The following is a 20386-nucleotide window of genomic DNA, read 5'->3' as shown; positions in this document are numbered from 1 at the left end:
GGGAGAAGGAGGAATGCGGCACGCTCGGGGAAGAGGCGGGGCCGGGGTGCGGATTTGGGGAGGGGTCCAATGGGGCAGGGAGGGGGCAGAGTTGAGGTAGGGCCGAGGGCGGGGCTGGGGGCGAGCACCCACCGGCGCCAAGGAAAGTTGGCACCTGTGCCCAGAGGGAGTGAATCTAACAGGCATCACGTGATCTCTCTCCTGCCATCCATCTCCACCCTCTGACATACAGAGGCTAGGGATACCATTCCTTACCCATCCTGGCTAATAGCCATTAATGGACTTAACCTCCATGAATGTATCTAGTTCTCTTTTAAACCCTGTTATAGTTCTAGCCTTCACAACCTCCTCAGGCAAGGAGTTCCACAGGTTGACTGTGCGCTGTATGAAGAACAACTTCCTTTTATTTGTTTTAAACCTGCTGCCCATTAATTTCATTTGGTGGCCCCTAGTTCTTATATTATGGGAACAAGTAAATAACTTTTCCTTATTCACTTTCTCCACACCACTCATGATTTTATATACCTCTATCATATCCCCTCTTAGTCTCCTCTTTTCCAAGCTGAAAAGTCCTAGCCTCTTTAATCTCTCCCCATATGGGACCCGTTCCAAACTCCTAATAATTTTAGTTGCCCTTCTCTGAACCTTTTCTAATGCCAGTATATCTTTTTTGAGATGAGGAGACCACATCTGTACACAGTATTCAAGATGTGGGCAAACCATGGATTTATATAAGGGTTATAAGATATTCTCTGTCTTATTCTCTATCCCTTTTTTAATGATTCCTAACATCCTGATTGCTTTTTTGACTGCCGCTGCACACTGTGTGGACGTCTTCAGAGAACTCTCCACGATGACTCCAAGATCTCTTTCCTCATTAGTTGTAGCTAAATTAGCCCCCGTCATATTGCATGTATAGTTGGGGTTATTTTTTCCCATGTGCATTACTTTACATTTATCCACATTAAATTTAATTTGCCAGTTTGTTGCCCAATCACTTAGTTTTGTGAGATCTTTTTGAAGTTCTTCACAACCTGCTTTGGTCTTAGCTATCTTGAGCAGTTTAGTATCGTCTGCAAACTTTGTCACCTCACTGTTTACCCCTTTCTCCAGATCATTTATGAATATGTTGAATAGGATTGGTCCTAGGACTGACCCTTGGGAAACACCACTAGTTACCCCTCTCCATTCTGAAAATTCACCATTAATTCCTACCCTTTGTTCCCTGTCTTTTAACCAGTTCTCAATCCATGAAAGGATCTTCCCTCTTATCCCATGACAATTTAATTTACGTAAGAGCCTTTGGTGAGGGACCTTATCAAAGGCTTTCTGGAAATCTAAGTACACTATGTCCACTGGATCCCCCTTGTCCACATGTTTGTTGATCCCTTCAAAGAACTCTAATAGACTAGTAAGACATGATTTCCCTTTAGAGAAACCATGCTGACGCTTGCCCAACAATTTATGTTCTTCTATGTGTCTGATCATTTTATTCTTTACTATTGTTCCAGCTAATTTGCCCGGTACTGACATTAGACTTACCGGTCTGTAATTGCAAAGATCTAGAGATCACCTCTAGAGCCCTTTTTAAATATTGGCGTTACATTAGCTAACTTCCAGTCATTGGGTACAGAAGCTGATTTAAAGGACAGGTTACAAACCATAGTTAATAGTTCCGCAATTTCACATTTGAGTTATTTCAGAACTCTTGGGTGAATGCCACCTGGTCCCGGTGACCTGTTACTGTTAAGTTTATCAATTAATTCCAAAACCTCCTCTAATGACACTTCCATCTGTGACAATTCCTCAGATTTGTCACCTACAAGAGATGGCTCAGGTTTGGGAATCTGACTTACAGCCTCAGCCATGAAGACTGAAGCAAAGAATTAATTTAGTTTCTCCGCAATGACTTTATCGTCTTTAAGTGCTCCTTTTGTATCTCGATCGTCCAGGGGCCCCACTGGTTGTTTAGCAGGCTTCCTGTTTCTGATGTACTTAAAAAACATTTTGTTATTATCTTTTAAGTTTTTGGCTAGCTGCTCTTCAAACTCCTTTTTGGCTTTTCCTATTACATTTTTACACTTAATATGGCAGTGTTTATGCTCCTTTCTATTTACCTCACTAGAATTTGACTTCCACTTTTTAAAAGATACCTGTTTATCTCTCACTACTACTTTTACATGATTGTTAAGCCACAGTGGCTCTTTTTTAGTTCTTTTACTGTGTTTTTTAATTTGGGGTATATATTTAAGTTGGGCCTCTATTATGGTGTCTTTGAAAAGTGTCCATGCAGCTTGCAGTCTAGTCACTGTGCCTTTTAATTTCTGTTTAACTAACCTCCTCATTTTTGCAGAGTTCCCCTTTCTGAAATTAAATGCCACAGTGTTGGGCTGTTGAGGTGTTCTTCCCACCACAGGAATGTTAAATGTTATTATATTATGGTCACTATTTCCAAGCGGTCCTGTTATAGTTACCTCTTGGACCAGATCCTGTGCTCTATTCAGGACTAAATCGAGAATTGCCTCTCCCCTTGTGGGTTCCTGTATTAGCTGCTCTAAGAAGCAATCATTTAAAGTATCAAGAAATTTTGTCTCTGCATTTCATCCTGAGGTGACATGTAACCAGTCAATATGGGGATAATTTAAATCCCCCACTATTATTGAGTTCTTTATTTTGATAGCCTCTCTAATCTCCCTTAGCATGTCATAGTCACTATCACTGTCCTGATCAGGTGGTTGATAATAGATCCCTAATGTTATATTCTTATTAGAGCATGAAATTACTATCCATAGAGATTCTATGGAACATGTGGATTCATTTAAGATTTTTACTTCATTTGATTCTACATTTTCTTTCACATATAGTGCCACTCTTCTGCCCCTGCCCCCTCCACCCCCGCACGACCTGTTCTGTCCTTCCGATATATTTTGTACCCAGGAATGATTGTGTCCCATTGATTGTCCTCACTCCACCAGGTTTCTGTGATGCCAATTATATCAATATCCTCCTTTAACACGAGGCACTCTAGTTCACCCACCTTATTATTTAGACTTCTAGCATTTGTGTACAAGCACTTTAAAAACTTGTCACTATTTATTTGTCTGCCCTTTTCTGATGTGTCAGATTCTTTTTTATGTGAATGTTTCTCATCTGATCTGGCCCATACTTCATCCTCTCCTCCTGACTAAAACCTAGAGAATCAATAGACTCTCCTCTAAGAGAAGTCTCTGTCCAATCCACGTGCTCCTCTGCAGCAATCGGCTTTCCCCCATCTCTTAGTTTAAAAACTGCTCTGCAACCTTTTTAATGTTAAGTGCCAGCAGTCTGGCTCCACTCTGGTTTAGGTGGAGCCCATTCTTCCTGTATAGGCTCCCCCTATCCCCAAAGTTTCCCCAGTTCCTAATAAATCTAAACCCCTCCTCCCTACACCATTGTCTCATCCACACATTGAGACTCTCAAGCTCACGTGGCCCTGTGTGTGTAACTGGAAGCGTTTCTAAGCGTTTCATAGAAGTCCTGGATTTCAGTCTCATTCCTAGCAGCCTAAATTTGGCCTCCAGGACATCTCTCCTACCCTTCCCTATGTTATTGGTACCTATATGTACCGGCTCCTTCCCAGCACTACATATAAGTCTATCTAGATGCCTCAAGAGAGCCGCAACCTTCGCTCCAGGCAGGCAAGTCATGATACAGTTCTCCCGGTCATCACAAACCCAGCTGTCTATGTTTCTAATGATCGAATCTCCCATTACTAACACCTGCCTTTTCCTAATGATTGGAGTTCCCTCCCCCGGAGAGGTAACCTCAGTGTGAGAAGTTACCCCAACATCATCTGGAAGGAGGGTCCCAACTATGGGAAGGTTTCCCTCTGCTCCCGTTGACTGCTCTCCTTCCCTGAGCCTTTCATCCTCCTTAACAGCGCAGGGTCTGTCTGACACAGGTGGGACAAATCTATAGTGTCCCAGAAAGCCTCATCAACATACCTCTCTGCCTCCCTTAGCTCCTCCAGTTCTACCACCCTGGCCTCCAAAGCCCATATGCGGTCTCTGAGGGCCAGGAGCTCCTTGCACCGAATGCACACATATACCACCCGCCCTCAGGGCAGGTAATCATACATGCTACACTGAGCGCAATAAACAGGATAGCTCCCACTCTGCTGTTGGGCTTCTACCTGCATCCTCTCCTACAGCTACCTCGGTTAATTATAGGGTTTTTGTTTAAATCAAGAAGTTTTGATTATAGTTTAGTTCAAAGGTTTTAAAGAATGTCAAGTGTCCCTCGCCCCCTTCCCAAACTCCCTCTTGAAACTCCCTGTTAGCAGCCCCTGGTCGCTGACTCACTGCTTTATAAAGCCCTGGCCTCCCTGATAGCCCCTCCCCCTGACTAAGTCTTAGCCAATGTACAGAGGCTTCTAGATTCTTCTAGAAAGAGGCACAGAAGGGATATGAGGAAATTACTCTGACCTAAATTAATTGGTGCACGATAAGACTATATCTAAAATAAAGATATACACCAAAACCCCTTGTTAAAGCTGGATCTACTACTTGTGTGGAGATACTCATGGCAGAATGCAGTTGAAAAGTCCAGTGAATAATGAAGAGTGATGGACAGTGATGGCAAAAGTTGTGGTGGTACAAAAAAGTGATCAGTGCATAAGACGACAGTGTGTGAGGGACAATCCATGAAGAGCAACAAGGAGCTATAATGGCTAATGGAAAGAAAAAAGCCAGAGGCTACAGTTTATTAAAAATTATTTACATGGATTAAATCTGTACATACAATAGTGAAGCATTATTTGCTGCTGTAATGTGGCAGATTGGCCTCATTCTGGTGCCGAGGGGGTTAAATCACCCTGTTGGGCTCAGCTAATCCTGCCCCGTCTCCCTTGCAGGAAGTGCCAGGGTGAGGCAGGAAGTATAAGAGCAAGGCCCTGCAGCTCAGTTGGAGCCAGACCAAGGAATGAGCCAGATGTCCTTCCCAGGGAGCAAAATCTCCCACAGAGCCCACGAGCAGCACTGGTGGGCAACATCTCTCCTGAGCGAGCCTGGAGAGAAGTAACATTTGTATTCTCCCACTTATGAGGGTATTCTCACCGTCATTGTTTGTAGCATGAGAGTAATTATTCAAAGCTCAATGGATTCATTACAGTCTCCTTTTCAGTGTATACGAAGTACACTGTAATGAAATAAGGAATCATATATTGTCCGGCCTTGCCAAAAAAAACAGGAGGCCAGGAATGCGATCTAATTATGTTGCAATTTTATTCACTTAAAATATCTGGGAGAACCTGGCAGTAAATTGTATGATGCAGCTAATCATCTTTTCCTTAATCATCTCCGCATACTTGAGAGTGTCGTTATCCATCCCCCCTCCCATCTGTCCCACACAAGCTTCATAACTCCTTTCCACACCCTGCACTGCAACATGGCAGACCAAATAATCATCATCCCTGGGGAAAAAAGTCTAGAGCTGCCCCAAATCCTTCTTAGCTCTGATCATCAAGTCGACCCCTTTACATCTTTCTAAACTGTTTTCACTGAGGTGAGCAATGATCACAGTTGGTGCCTGCTCCCAAGCATCAGCTTGTCCCATAGCCTGCCCCCTCCTTCCACACCAGCTCAGTATCTTCTCACCACCTAGGTCCAACTGTAAATCCCCAGATGACCCAGAAGCCCACTTATGTGCCCAGTATACAATGCTGTACCCACAGAGCCATGCAACTGCTCCTGTTGGCATGATTCTGAAATTAGAAACACAGGGAAATTAACTCTGATGCTCTACCTGGCATCTCACCATCTTGTATGCATTTGAATGCTCTCGTCCAATTGCCTGAATCAACCTGGCCTCTAGCTGGGCTGAGGCTGTTGCAGCCCTAATCTGGAATGAGTGGGAACTGAATTCATGGACCTGTAGCCTCAACTTTGTCTGCCTCTTTCTTAAAACTATAATGAACAGGTGTGATGTGAGGGGCCTTCCATCATCATCAATAAAGAAGGGCCCCTCCACAATAAGTCTCAGTGCTGTATATGTCCTCTATATCCCTACTGGACAAATCCTTGCCTCACCCCCTTCCTGTAGCATTATGGATTCCTCTTGCCCACCCTGATCTGTTTTTGAGAGCCTTAGGGTCAAGATGACTGATTGCTTCTCCTATTGTAAATCCCGCCACTCCAAAGCCCCTTCCTAAGTATCCCTCGCCGACACAGGCACAAGCTCTAAAAACTCAAAAAAAAAAAAAACCACTACCAGAAATGCAGCCTTGAACACAGCCGCCTCCTTTCCACATCTGCATATTTGGTTAAGATCTTGCCCCAAATCCTTAAGTGCCTGAACAGTGGTGGGACAATGGGGATTCTCTCTAGAGCCTGTGTCTCAAGACCACCCCACCAAAAACCTCTGACCTAAGAGTCCGCTACAAGGATCTGAGTAACCCCTCATCCTACTGGCAAATGCAAGGCCTGATAGGCAAATGGAGATGGTAAATGGTGCCAGCCCATGGGTTGCCAGCTACTGTACTGAAGTATCTGATCCTGTGGAATTGGCCATGTCATCAACAGACCCTCCCTTCTCTGAAATTGCACAAAATCTTTAAAACTCCTTTCATAAGCCCTAAATGTATCAGAGCTACCAGTCTCTGTGCTACCCCAAGAGCCATCATACACCAAGATTCCAGAGTGCTACTAGCATCCATTGGGGTTCCTTGTTGGCTACCAATTTCAGGTCTCAAAATCTGTCCATCTGAAATCAAGGCTATGCATCATCTATGCCATTATCAGTCCCAGGCCCATGTTTGGCAGAAAATCGTATCTTAAAGTTTAAACACTATAGTACAAATGCCCTTATCAACCTCACAATGCTGGGCAATCTGGAGACTTGCAATTGACAACATGCACCACAGCCATGTTGTTACTCCAGAAACACACTCAAATTTTGCAGTCGCTGTCATCAAAATGGGAAAGAATTCCAGGAACTTTATGTCCTTTGCTATCCCTTTTTGTATCCAATCTGAGCACCATTTCTGGGCACATCACCCATTTTACTTGGTAAAATACCCTAAAACCTATTCCTCCCAAAGCATCTGAGTGAATCTTTAAATCCGCTTCTATCACCCATTCCTTCCTCCAAGAAGACACTGTATTAAAAAGATTCAGAAATTGTTCCAACAGTCCCAAATCTCTTTTATTAACTCTTTTATAAAATGGCTGTGCTTTGATATTCCCATGGTGGCAGTTTACAATTGCGTACAAAATGGCCATGCCAGGACCACCAACTGCATTATTGCTAGCACACTCCAGGTGAAATAGGGTTTATACAATGTGCAGTCCCGTAGAAATACCCACCTCTTCCAGTTAACTGGAAGGTCAGTGCCTTCCCCAGTGGTTTGGCTGCTTTCTGTTCCTCCCCCACATCATACAGGTAAACTCTCCCCTTCCTCCCCCTCTGCTATCAGTTGCCATCTGAGAATCCTACCATTTGAGAATTAGGAAGAAGAAACACGACCAAGGGGAGAAGCAGGCAGACTAGACTCAGTCTCAATAGCTCTAAAAGTTCTAGAAAGCAAAAGAGGCAAATTGTGCATGGAAGTCCACATTTTGGATGTACAAAAATGTGTGTGCAAAATGTAGCTGTTGCTGCTAAAAATGTTCAGTGCTAGACAGTGCCTAAAATTGCCTATGGTGTGCCAGGAGCAATTCTCACCCCTTTGACCACTGGCATAACAGTGGTTCTTGTAATTCCATGCACCTAGACCAGGGGAATCTGGTACACCACCAGCAGCAGTAGAAACCCAAGTCAGAAGCAAGTCAGGAGTGGAAACATGGGCCTGTCACTCCAGCTAACTGTTACGGTGAGGCGTACGCACTATTAAAAGATGTAGCAGCTGCTGCTCCTGTGTATTCTGCTTTGGTGTTGCCCTCAGAGCACTGTTCTTCCTTACTCCCTCCACAAAGCTGACTATAATTTAAAGACTTAGGCTGGGACTTTCAAAGAATCCTATAGTAGATAGGTGCCCAATTTCCATTGAAATTCAAAGTTAGGCACCCAACTCCTTTAGGCATTTTTGAAAATCCTCCCTGCAGTCTTTATCAGACACTGATTATCAAGTTGAGTTTAGAACCCATGAAATAGGGTTAATTTTATGTGAAAGCTACAATAAAAATACACAGGTATTTACAGAAGGCCTGATCCTGCAGTCCTCTCTCAGGCAAATCCCCGAGTGAAGCAAAGGAAGGTTTCCTTGTTCAAGGGCAGTAGGACTGTGCCCAGAGTGGCTTAGTGGATTTGCTTAAATTTCACTTGTTAATCTTTAGAAAACAGGTTAGAAATTCTGGAAGGGGAAAAATATATGTAAACCCTATAACATAAAACACATAAATTAAAAGTGACAAGCTCTAGTCAATTCCTAAAGGAGTGAAGTGTGCCAAGCTTTATCTGGCTCCCAACCAGGTAGATGCTCATGTATTTAGCAGTGGCAATGGGATTCCAAATCATGGTCTCTGCTGTGGGTTGCTACAATAATCCATTTGTGCAACATAAATCATTAATTCATTCCTTGAAATACCAGAGTCAATTTCCAAATCTTATGTTTACAGAAGTCCATCCATATTCATCAGTATTATCTCCTTAAATAACAAGGGAAACTTTTAACAGTGTGATAGTGTGTGTGCAATAGGACTAGAACATAAGAGATTTTTTTAGCTACAAATTTGACATGGACGTGAATGTTAAATGTATGCCTTATACTAAAACTTTATGAAAAATGAAACGTACAAAAATCTGGATCCTTGCCATGACACCCATTATGGTGTAGTCTGAGGCTCTGACCCTTAGTGTTGCCCTTATTGTGTTTTTGACACATTTAGTCAATTAAAATGGGTGAAGTGTAATTTGTTTTTCTTAAGTTTAATACAGCATGTCAATAGAAGTTAACCAAAATTTATAGTAGGAACACTAAAACTGCCACTTGCACTTAAACAAATGAACACAATTTATCATGGTTGAAATAAAAAGAACATCATGCGCATTTGACTTCATACTTCACATGAGCATGTTGCCAAATATAGGAAAGCATGTTACAGCTGACATTTCCAATGGAAAAGACATTTTAGTTCACATTAAGTATTGGTGTGAAAAATTTGGACACTATCCAATCCTAAGAAGTGTTAACGTTGGCACTTCCACTGTATACTTTTACTATAAATTGTTGTAGCATTTATTTGACATGGAATACCCAAAGGATTGATGAGCAAAGAATGGAAGACTTTTTATTGTGCCATGTTACCTTTTTCAGGCATACTTGCTAAGCCTTTATGTCTTCAAAGTTTAAACAAGTCACCACCTGTACTCAATCGGTGAAAGTTATTTTTCATACAACTATAGTTTGCCTTTTTTATAAACCTATAAAAGCACACATTTTCCATTTTATTGGTCAGCAAAGCAATGGCTGATTTAATCATAAAACTTAAAAATGTGGTTTCTTTACAAAAAATCTTTGTTTTTACCTTTTTTTTTAAATACCGCAATAGGAGCCAACTTGATTTCATACCTTGTCATAGATCAAAACCACTAAACTAATTATAATTGTGTATTTTTTCATTAAAAAAATACATGTAACACTAATATCATTTATATTATTACTTCTGGCCTACTAAATATTTAGGAGGAACAAAGTACTGCTGCATAAAAATTTATCCCCTTCAATTAAGTACTTGCACATGAATTCTATGTTCCCATTATTTGTACTATAACTATATTTATCTGCAGTAATGAAGCACTGTAAAATATAGAGAAAGTGCTGAGGGGCACTTAATATGATTTACTGAACTGATCTTTAGGTTAAGAAAGCATGTCTAAGAGAAAGGAATTTTTGTATCCATATTTTTCAAATTAAGAAATTCTATAAAATTTTGACTTATAAAAGTAAGGCCTAGTGCTACAAACATGAAAATGATTATTAAAATTTCCCAATCTGTTTTACATACCAGATCCAAGACCAAATCCAAGGATTTTTTTATCTATATAAATAGAGCAGTTTGAGATTTCTTATTTGATTACAACTTTAAAAAGATAATATATGCACACAAACAATTAGAGAACAGGTTTTCAAAGTAGAGAAATAACAGTATTCAGTGCTACCTGTTAGAAGACTGAGAAACAAAATGGTATAAAGAAACAATATGAAAAATATTGTACTACCACTTCTGTATATTAATGACCTACAATTGTCAATCTATTATTAATACAAATAATAAATAATAATTTTACTGTAGTGAGGAATAAGCTAGGCTTCCCCCAAGCCTGAGAATATACCTCCTGGGAAGCTGAGAGAAGTGGAATTTTGATAATGGATCCTGGATCATAGTCATGACCCCACTGACGACACCTCCACCCTCCTCTGGCCACCACTTGCAATAGCACCTTCTAGAAGAATGGAAGGAGAGGAGAGGGACTGGATGGGGATAAACAGAAGGTAAAATGTTTTAAAAGAGAAGCTCTCACTGCTCAGCAAAATGGGTAGTTTGGATGAAGCATAGTGATGTGGCCTGTAAAGGAACTTTTGGAAAGACTCTTCCCATCTTTTTTTCAGCTTATTATGATCCTAGGTTTCCTTCTTCTCTGCAACAATATATTATAGGCAACTCTATAAATATTCACTCACATCATGTAGATTTAAAAATGAATCATCAAAGGTAGTTCAGAATAGCTGTGAGGGCTGAAGTTAAGTTCGCCATACTCTGACATAAAAACAAGTAAGCATGACACAATCAGAGCCAAGTGAAAAATCCAGCTCATTGCCCAGGTTTTCCCACAATCATTACCCTCATTCTCAAAGATTCATTCATTTAAAAAGCCCTAATCCTTCTGCCTGGTAACAAGGAACGAAGAGAGAGATCATTCCCATCTTTCAAGTAATGAGAGCTATTACGTAACTATCATAATATGGGTTAGGTCCTAAAATGCTAATCTTAATGTTATGTAATCAACCCCAACCTCTGGGCAGTAATGTTGATTAACATCCCTTAAATCCCTTGATTCAGATCAGATTAAAATTTTGTTAAGAAACAAAACTAAAAACCCAGCTATTTGTTACCTAATGACCAGCCCACTGTTTAGTAAATGAAAGGCATTTCTTCCATGTTGAAATGTTAATGATAATGGAGAGACAAGTGGCCTACTAGTGATAAATCAAAAATTTCTTGTTCAATTATCTTATTAAAATAAGTAATAAAAAATGAATCCTGCAAATTGTATACTTGGCCAGTATATGTAACCTTGTGTTCCCACTATTGTCATCCTTGTCTCCTCCCTCCATTCACTCCTTTGTGTTCTGCGCACACCTGTTACACCTTGTCCCTATTTAGATTGTAATCTTTTGGGGGCAGGCATTTACTCTAGTTTAGATGTATATAGCTTCCAGCAGTGGGACCCAAATATTTATATAAGTTGGGGGGGTGTTATCGTATCCATTAATTTTGGGGAAGAAAAACTGCAAGTATCACAAAAGGACTACCTGATTTTTTTTTTTCAAAGGGAAAAATGTTTTTCTTTTGTGTTGATAGTAGTGTCAAAACTAGCTAATCTTGAATCTTATGCATACTTACTTTGTCTGTATTAAACTCCTATTAGTCCAATTTCTGTGAAAGGATTCTGTATAATAGATGGGTGGGGGGGTGGAATACCCCACTTTTAGAGGTAGTGCTACCTTTCCTCCCAGATTGTGCTATCATCTTTAATAGCAACAATAATTCACTTAAGTCAGGAAGACGTTGTTTCTGTTTTATTTATAGATCATTAGAAAGGCCAGTCTGCTGCATTAATGCGTGCTAAAGTAGTACATGGCTTTGCGTTTTATGGCTCTCTGTCAAAACTGTCTCTGATAGCAGGTTCCCAACTTCACTTTGTCTATTTTAAACAATTCCCCTTTTTATTAGCTGTACCTCACTAACACACGTCAGTTATTTGACTTCTACAATGTTCTCCTATAAGTCTCAGGAGTGTGAGGGGCTGCACATCCTCAATTCCCACTGAAGATAAGGAGGCGCCCAGCACCGTATAGGATCAGGCTTAACGAGATGTGTTTTTGAAAAGCTTTTTAAACTTTTCCATGTGGCAAAGTGTGGACAAGTCTATCACGACACATTGCATTTGTTCATTCTAGGTATTCATTATCATGCAGAATGTGATGCCATGAGATGGCACAAAAGATAATGGCAGAGGCAAATTAGAACAATGATGGAAGTAAGATCCTCAGCTGCTGTAAATTGGTATTGCTCCACACAAACTGAAGATCTGTCTTGTGGAGGTTTGGTGCTCCTTTCTTCCATCACTTACATGGCATATAAAAGATGTTCTCCTCGTCACCACAAGCCTTGCAGTTAAATAAACCAATTGGGCATGACCAAATCCCAGTTATTTAAGTCATGTTACTTTCATTCAAGGGAGGCATGAGCTATCCAAAAGGGCAGATTTTGAGGCAAATAGGGGATAGAAGTAGCTTTGTAGAACAAATTATATTTTTTCTCCTGTTCTCATCCTAAAATGTAGGGCTCTTCTGTCCTCTTTGTACATGTGCATACCTCCCTTTGGTTTGAAAGGGTTGTTGAAGGCATGGTTAAGAAAAGAATGGGATGTTGTTTGGAGTTGGAAAGATACTACAGAAGATTGTGTTATCATATATGATCTATAGGACTTTTTCTTAGCCGTGGTATTTTAAGGAAATTGCTTTATATAAATAGTGTAAAGCACTTAGAGCATGGGACTGATGCAGAACACAAATGTACCAAATATAAATTAAATCTATTCTAAAATATATTTTGTTATTAAGCCTCAGTTTTGTATTCTGCCTCATTTCATCTAACCAAATATTAATGAATATTGACAGGCATTGCTCAAATATTAATTGATCATCTGTAAGAAATTGCCAGAAGGAATGGCTTTGTGAGTTGAGCATCAGGTTTGAAATACTTAGTCTGCCTGGAACAGCAGGTTCACATTTTGGCAGGTTTGACTCCATGTTTGTCAGCGGTCCACTAGGGGACATACTGTTACCTCCCACTTTGGACAGGAATGTCTTGGCTACATTTTGGTGTTATATCTATTAGGTGCAGAGTGATGAATCTATCTTGCTGTTGATTCACACAGGCCATTCCAGCAGCAGCATGTGACTGTGATCCCTCTGTAGCCAAGGGGATGTTTTCCATCAGCAGGAACAGATGTTACTGATTCAGAAGGTCTAAAGAAAGAATAAAATTATATAGACATTTCAGTCATATTAGTTTGTTGAGCCTAGGTCAATTGAGCCAAAGGTAGGCCCGATGCTGCTCCTATTGACATTGATAGAAGTTATCAATGGGAGAAGGACCAGGACTAATGAGTTTTAGGGCATTCTAATGGAGTCTACAAGCATACTCAGCATAGACGGGGGCAGAGTCTCTCCTTTTACAAGCAAGCAGCTTCATTATAACCCCATGCAACTACCAGAGCTGCCAGACCTGAAGGCAGGCACTCATAGCTCCAACCAATAGAGGAAACAAGACCTGCTATAAATGGGAGAGCAAAAAGAAGGAAAGGGGGGCAGAAAGGCCTGCGATAGCAAACAAGAAACAGCCCTGCACCAGGCTGCCTCCAAGAAAACAGCCAGAAGACTGAAGCAAGCCCAAAAAGCCAGAAACTGACCTGACTGAGAGCTAGCTAAGGAGGGTCCCTCAGAGAAGCTGAGATCCTTCAAGAGACCACACTAAGAGATGGTGACAGGCATGTAATAAGGTGGAAGATAGAAAATAGATGGGGTGTGATCATGCTTTCTCAGAGGCCACTTCAAGGATAGATAAAAAGCATCTTTGGAAGTATGTGAGATGATGATTTGTGGAGACATGCTAATATGTTGTATTAATTCTCTTTCCATATACATGACTGGTAAGGGAAGTTGGCCCAGGAAGTTGCACTCTAAATGCAATTATAATAATTGAAAAGAGATCATTTAATTACAACTAAAGTCAAGATTAGGACCTGCAGAAGAAGTAGGTGGATGCTCAATCCAGAGCAGGCAAGATATTGGTAATACTGGTGAACTGGAGCACATATGTAGAGGAAATGGCAAGGACAAATCTCATCTCACAGCTTGCCCCCTAGCATTGGCATAAACTCTGACTTGTCTGGATTGATCATGAGCCACCTAGCTTTCCTCCAGATCCCTTGGCCAGACATTAGTTATAAATTAATGACCTTATAAGGTGCATAATCTAAGGGTCCTGCTGAATCCCCAGCTGCATTTTAGATCAGCATTTCCGAAAATGCTGAGGTGAGCACAACTATCCGTTCAGCTCTACTTCCTACATATTCATGATTAGCATACTGTGTCCAGTTCTGGAGTCCACAATTCAAGAAGGATGTTGATAAAGTGGAGAGGGTTCAGAGAAAAAGCCACGTGAAACACACCTGATAGTGATAGATTGAAGGAGCTCAATCTATTTAGCTTGACAAAAAGAAGTTTGAGGAGTGACTTGATCACAGTCTGTAAGTATCTACAAGGGAAAAAAACAGTTGATAATGGGCTCTTCAACCTAGGAGACAAGGGTATAACAAAAACTAATGGCTTGAAGTTAAGGCTAGATAAATTCAGACTGGAAACAAGGCATAAATTTTTAACAGTGAGGGTAACTAACCATCAGAACAACTAACCAAGGGTCATAGTGGATTCTCCATTACTGATCATTTTTAAATTATGATTGGATTTTTAAAAATATATATATGCTCTAGTTCAAACAGGAATCATTTGGGGTACTTCTATGGCCTGTGTTTATACAGAAGGTCAGACTAGATCATCACAGTGGTCCCTTCTGTCTTTAGAAGCTGTGAATCTTCACCAATAATTTCTACACCACCTCCTTTTCCTTAATTGTGAAGTGTCTGTCTACAGAACAAATTTTTATTCTATGTGTTATCGTAGAGGGATTTTCTTTTGTCTTCTCTATCTCAGGCCTTGATCTTGCAGTGAACTCTGCATGAAATTAATCTTGCACCTGTGTGGATCAATCAAAGTCATTGGGGATCCATATAAGCATAGGAATCCACACACCTAGAGTTCATTACAGGATCAGAGCCTTAGATTGTAAGCTCTTCAGGACAAGGTTCTGGGCCTAATCTGCTGGGCAAATTCTGTCATTCACATCTGTGTTATCCCAAGACAAATTGGTTGCACCGGTGTAAGTGAGAGCAGAATGTGATCTTTGGGCCTGGCCTAAAGCCCACAGAAGTGCATGGAAATGCTTTCATTAGTTCCACTGGGCTTTGGATGAGGCCTTAGGGTTCCTCTAGAAAAAATAATGTGATCATGTAATTGAAGACTATTATAATACATATGCACAAGGGGACCAAATTAAAGTTGCACAAAAAAATCTTAATTCTGGCATTTCCTAACTTTTGAGTGCTTGACTTTGCAACCTTACCATTTTTCCTACAATCTGGGAGGTGTAATATTGACAGTGTCATATTTCACTACAAGACAAATCAGCAGATGTCAGACTTTTAACCTTTATCTAGTTTTAACTGGTAACAGCCAATTTGATGCAAATTAGTGTCTGTATAGTTTCTCTGTGGGCAATAAAAGTATTACAGACACATGGAGCAAAGCTCTTCAAAGTCAGATATAATTATACTTTTTCTGTTTGGTAGTTCATGGAATATTTATTTCCACTAATATTGGAGTCTAAATGTTTTGTTTATTGACTTAATGAAAGCTATGTCAAATATAAGACTGCACAAGGGAATTTACTGGAATTCTGAAAATGTTCAATCTAATTCAATATTTTTGCTATATGTGTGTTAAGAACAGTCCCAAGAGTAAAAACTAATGCCTCTGATGTAATACTCTCTTCCAAAAGTTTGAAAGTCTGTCATCTTTCTCAATATACTCACCTCATTAAACAGTTTACAGCTTGCAAGGGGATCACAAAGTTTGAGTAACAAAATGACTGTCCTGACAGATTCAGACAATAAAACAACCAGATTGTTGTATGAATGTTTTCTCAGAGACTGTTGCTGCAACACATAATAAATACAAATATTGAAACACCTGTTTGATAAACATAATACTTTTAACAGATGTTAATCCTCTCTTGCATGTAACCAGTGGATTTAGATCACATAAATGTAATTTACCCCATTCACATTTTTCTCGAAACTCCCAATCATCTGACTGCATTCTGACCAAAGGAACTGCTGCTCACTAAATGTACAGTTTTAGTTTTCATCTTTGGTGCTATAAGTATTTTAAAAACAATGCCACAAATATAACAGTATGTATGTATGAAACTAAAGCTCACCATCTGTTACAGAATGTTATGTCTTTACGCCTGCTATCAACTTGGGTAAGTTATAAAGTTTTCATAGAAGAAAGAGCTTTGAAAAACAATATTTTTCCCAGAAGCCTTGCTCCCTTTAGGAATTGTGGGTTGAACGGAGTCGCTTTTTCTAGTCAGTGTCTCATCAGTAGGACTTAGTTGTCCTGTTTTTTGTTGTTGTTGCCCATAGGTTTTAAGGGTTTGTTGTTGTTTTTTCAGAGGTGCTCAGCATCGGTAGCTCCTATGGACTTCCGTCAGATTACTGGTTGTCCAAAAATTAAGCCCAAAAATTCCTAGGGCCTGTATTCAAGGACATGGCAATGGCTACTAAGCCTCTTAGTTGCTACACAGCTTTTCACACCCCTAATGGATGAGCCTGTCTCCCCAGGAAGATGAAGAGCCAAGGTGCCATGAAGAGCAACCTTTTTTCCCTCTTTAAGATCCAGTGCAGCAAATTCTCCCTATTCAACAAGAACTTGCATATTTTAAGCACATGCTTAAATCATATTGACTTAAATTTAAGCATTAGCTTAAGTGCTTTGTTGAAAAAGGTTCTAAATTTGCATTAACTAGAAATAAATAATTGGCTTTTAATAAGACATTGTTTGTTTGTTTAAATACTAGCTCCAGCATTGCTATTTTCATTTCAGTTTGACTAAAGATGCTGAAGGATTACATTCCACATCTCCATTTTGCTAGTTGGCATTATTCAGTGTTAGAAGATTTCCTTAGGAGGAGCTCACCAGATACGTATACCGTTGAGAAATGTACCTATGGGAAGCAGAAAATAATGACTAAAGAAAAGCAGAGTGCTCAAAGAAATCATTATGGTGGGGAGTTAAAAAAGGACTACAAGTTATTTACATCCAGACAAAACCGTGCTACTAGAGGCTGATGGGGAATAAATCAACAGGCCAATTGAGAGCCTGTTTGAGGAACTTGGTGTTACTAGAAACATCTATCACTGGAACAGAACAATATCCATGTCTCTGCATTCACCATGGGGGAACAGGGAAAGTTGCTTTAAAAAAATTTGCAGGCATACAATGAAAATTTAGTAAAACTGAAAGTCACCCAATAAAAAGGTATAAAATAAATGTAAAAGGAGGTAGAGAACATAGGGGAGACAGAACATCAGGATGATACAGGCAAGATAAAGAGATTACCAGAAATAAAGAAAACAAGGAGTGGAGAATTTTTTAAACTCTTAACTGGATTAAAGAAAACCTCCTGAGGTATCCATCTAAAGGGGAGGACTTGCTTAATAAATCTGACTAATTTCTGCAATGAATAATCAATTGAAGTTGACAGAAATGTGGTAGAAATAGCTAAGATGGAGTTGGAGGGAGACATTTGAACTGCTCAAGCACCTTACAAGAGTCTAAATTAAACATATCACCTCAGGAAAGAGATCTGAATGTCATTGTAGAGTTCAATGAAGACTTCTCACTGTGTTACTGTGGTTAAAAAAACAGACAAGCTGTTAGCATGGGTAAGGAAAAGATGGAGAATAATATGGAATTGTTTATAATGCCACTATAAATATTGATGGCATCCTTCATCTGGAACACTATGTTCAATGTGCTGGTCACCCCATTTCAAAAAGGACATTGCACAATTAGGGAGCGTTCACAGAAGTGTGCTGAGAATGTTCAAAGGCCTGGAAATACTCTCTTATGAAGAGAGACTGAAAAGAATGAGATTGTGTGTCATTGAAAGGTGGCAAATAAGATGTATATAAAATAATGATCTAGAGAAGGTTGATCGTTTCTGTTCTCCCATCTTGTAACATAAGAATAAGAGCACATTCAATGAAATCAAAAAGTGCAAATTCAAAACCGAGAAAAGGAAATACTTTTTCATTCAGCCCGTGATTAGACTGTGGAGTTTATTGCTACAAAATGTGAGTGAGTCCAAGAATCCAGCAAGATTCAAAAGGGAACTGGATGCTTATATGGATAGAAAGAATATCAAGAGTTAATAGTTAAAGATAAGAGAAGAATTTTGGAAGGGATTTAAAACCTCATAACTTGAGGTTTAAGACAACTCTATTAGGGATTAAGATAAGACCCTCAGGGGGATGGATTATCTCATATCTGCCCATTGTGGAGTTTCTTGCACCTTCTTCTGAAACATCTGGTACTGGCCACTGTTGGAGACAGAATACTGGCCTAAATGGCTGATGGGGCTGATCCAGTTACCATGTTCCTCTGACTTTTAGAAATGTAATGCACTCAAACAAATTGTTCTTTGTACATTGACTAACACTATGAGGTCCTGCCCACTACTGAGGTTCCTAGAAGCTTCCATAATATATAACTGATAAATAAGGCTACAATTTAGTCACGGGTATTTTTAGTAAAAGTTATGGACAGGTTACAGGCAATAAACAAAAATTAACAGGCTGTCCATGGCTTATACTATAAATACACTAAATCACTGCTGGGGGGTGCCTGGGGCATTGTTCGGGGAGGAGCATCTAGAAGGGCTGCTGCTGGGGGGAAGGCCAGGGCCAGCCTCAGCACCAGCTTCCAGGGGCTACCCAGGGAAACAGCTATTCTGGCCTCCTGGGGACTGCAGCCAGGGTCCGCCGGCAGTGGCTGTACTGGCCACCCGGGGACCACCACTGGCAGTGGCGGCACCAGCCGCCTGGGCACCCAGGGAAGCAGCTATTCCAGACACTCAGGGACAGTGACCGGTGGCTGCCGGCTGCGGCTGCACTGGCTGCCCGGGACCACTGCCAGGGGCTACCCAGGGAAGTGGCTACTCTGGCTGTTTGGAGACCGCCGCTGGGGGCCACCAGCAGTGGCTGCACCAGCCACCTGGGGACTGCTGCTCAGGTGGTCATCAAGGCCAGCTGCACTGGCCACTGCTCGGGCTGCCGGAGCAGCTGGCTGCGGGGCCACCGGAGTGGCTGGCTGCAGTGCAGCTCCAGCAGTGGCTGGTGTGGCTGTTCCCTGGGGTCAGCGACATTGGCCCCCGCAGAACTTATGGAGGTCACAGAAAGCCACAGAATCTGTGACTTCCATGACCTCCATGACAAACATGGATCCCTACTAATAAATAAATAGAATTGTAGGACTGGAAGGGACATCAAGAGATCTTCTAGTCCAGTCCCGTGGACTCAAGGCGGGACTAAGTATTATCTAGGCCATCCCTGACAGGTGTTTTAAGGTGTTTGTCTACTGCTCTTAAAAATCTCTAGTGACAGATATTCCACAACCTCCGTAGGCAATTTATTCCAGTGCTTAACCACCCTGACAGGACGTTTTTCCTAATGTCCAACCTAAACCGGCCTTGCTGCAATTTAAATCCATTGCTTCTTGTCCTACCCTCAGAGATTAACAAGAACAATTTTTCTCCCTCCTCCTTGTAACAGTCTTTTATGTACTTGAAAACTGTTATCACGTCCCTCCTCAGTCTTCTCTTCTCCAGGCTAAACAAACCCAGTTTTTTCAATCTTCTCTCATAGGTCATGTTTTCTAGATATTTAATCATTTTCATTGCTCTTCTCTGGACTTTCTCCAATTCATCCACATCTTTCCCAAAACGTGGTGCCCAGAACTGGACCCAATACTCCAGTTGAGGCTTAATCAGCATGGAGTAGAATGAAAGAATTACTTCTTGTGTCTTGCTTACAACACTCCTGCTAATACATCCCAGAATGATGTTTGCATTTTTTGGAACAGTGTTATACTGTTGATTCATATTTAGCTTGTAATCCACTATCACCCCCAGATCTCTTTTCACAGTACTCCTTCGTAGGCAGTCATTTCCTGTTTTGTATGTATGCAACTGATAGTTCCTTCCTAAATGGAGTACTTTGCATTAGTCCTTACTGAATTTCATAACAATAATAAAGTCTGATATTGATAGCCATGCATCCTAGTTTTACCAGGACAGACTCAGTTTTTCATATGATGTGCTGTTGTCCCAAGACCTATTTTTAGTATACCTCAAATATCCTATTTCATCAGATAAGGCATTCAAGTATTCAAGTTTTTATAACCGTAAATAAAACATATTGCTGCACTGATGTCAAATAT

General features: G+C 40.6%; 2 long non-coding RNA genes across 3 annotated transcripts in view; one reads left to right on the top strand and one right to left on the bottom strand.

The window, feature by feature from the left end:
* LOC122172347 (uncharacterized) overlaps positions 1 to 20386 on the top strand; it is a 65072-nt gene that overhangs the window by 27685 nt on the left and 17001 nt on the right. The window lies entirely within an intron of this gene.
* LOC122172348 (uncharacterized) overlaps positions 11326 to 20386 on the bottom strand; it is a 30289-nt gene continuing 21228 nt past the window's right edge. Inside the window, exons 2-4 of the long non-coding RNA XR_006172584.2 lie at positions 15916 to 16038; positions 14437 to 14522; positions 11326 to 13231 (exon numbers count right to left, since the gene is read on the bottom strand). This is a non-coding gene — a long non-coding RNA (uncharacterized LOC122172348). The remainder of the gene's footprint in view (positions 13232 to 14436; positions 14523 to 15915; positions 16039 to 20386) is intronic.

The sequence above is a fragment of the Chrysemys picta genome, chromosome 5 (genome assembly GCF_011386835.1).
Source record: "Chrysemys picta bellii isolate R12L10 chromosome 5, ASM1138683v2, whole genome shotgun sequence".
Classification (NCBI taxonomy): Eukaryota; Metazoa; Chordata; order Testudines; family Emydidae; genus Chrysemys; species Chrysemys picta.
The sequence above is the reverse complement of the archived record's forward strand: the minus strand, read 5'-3'. Positions and strand labels throughout refer to the sequence as shown.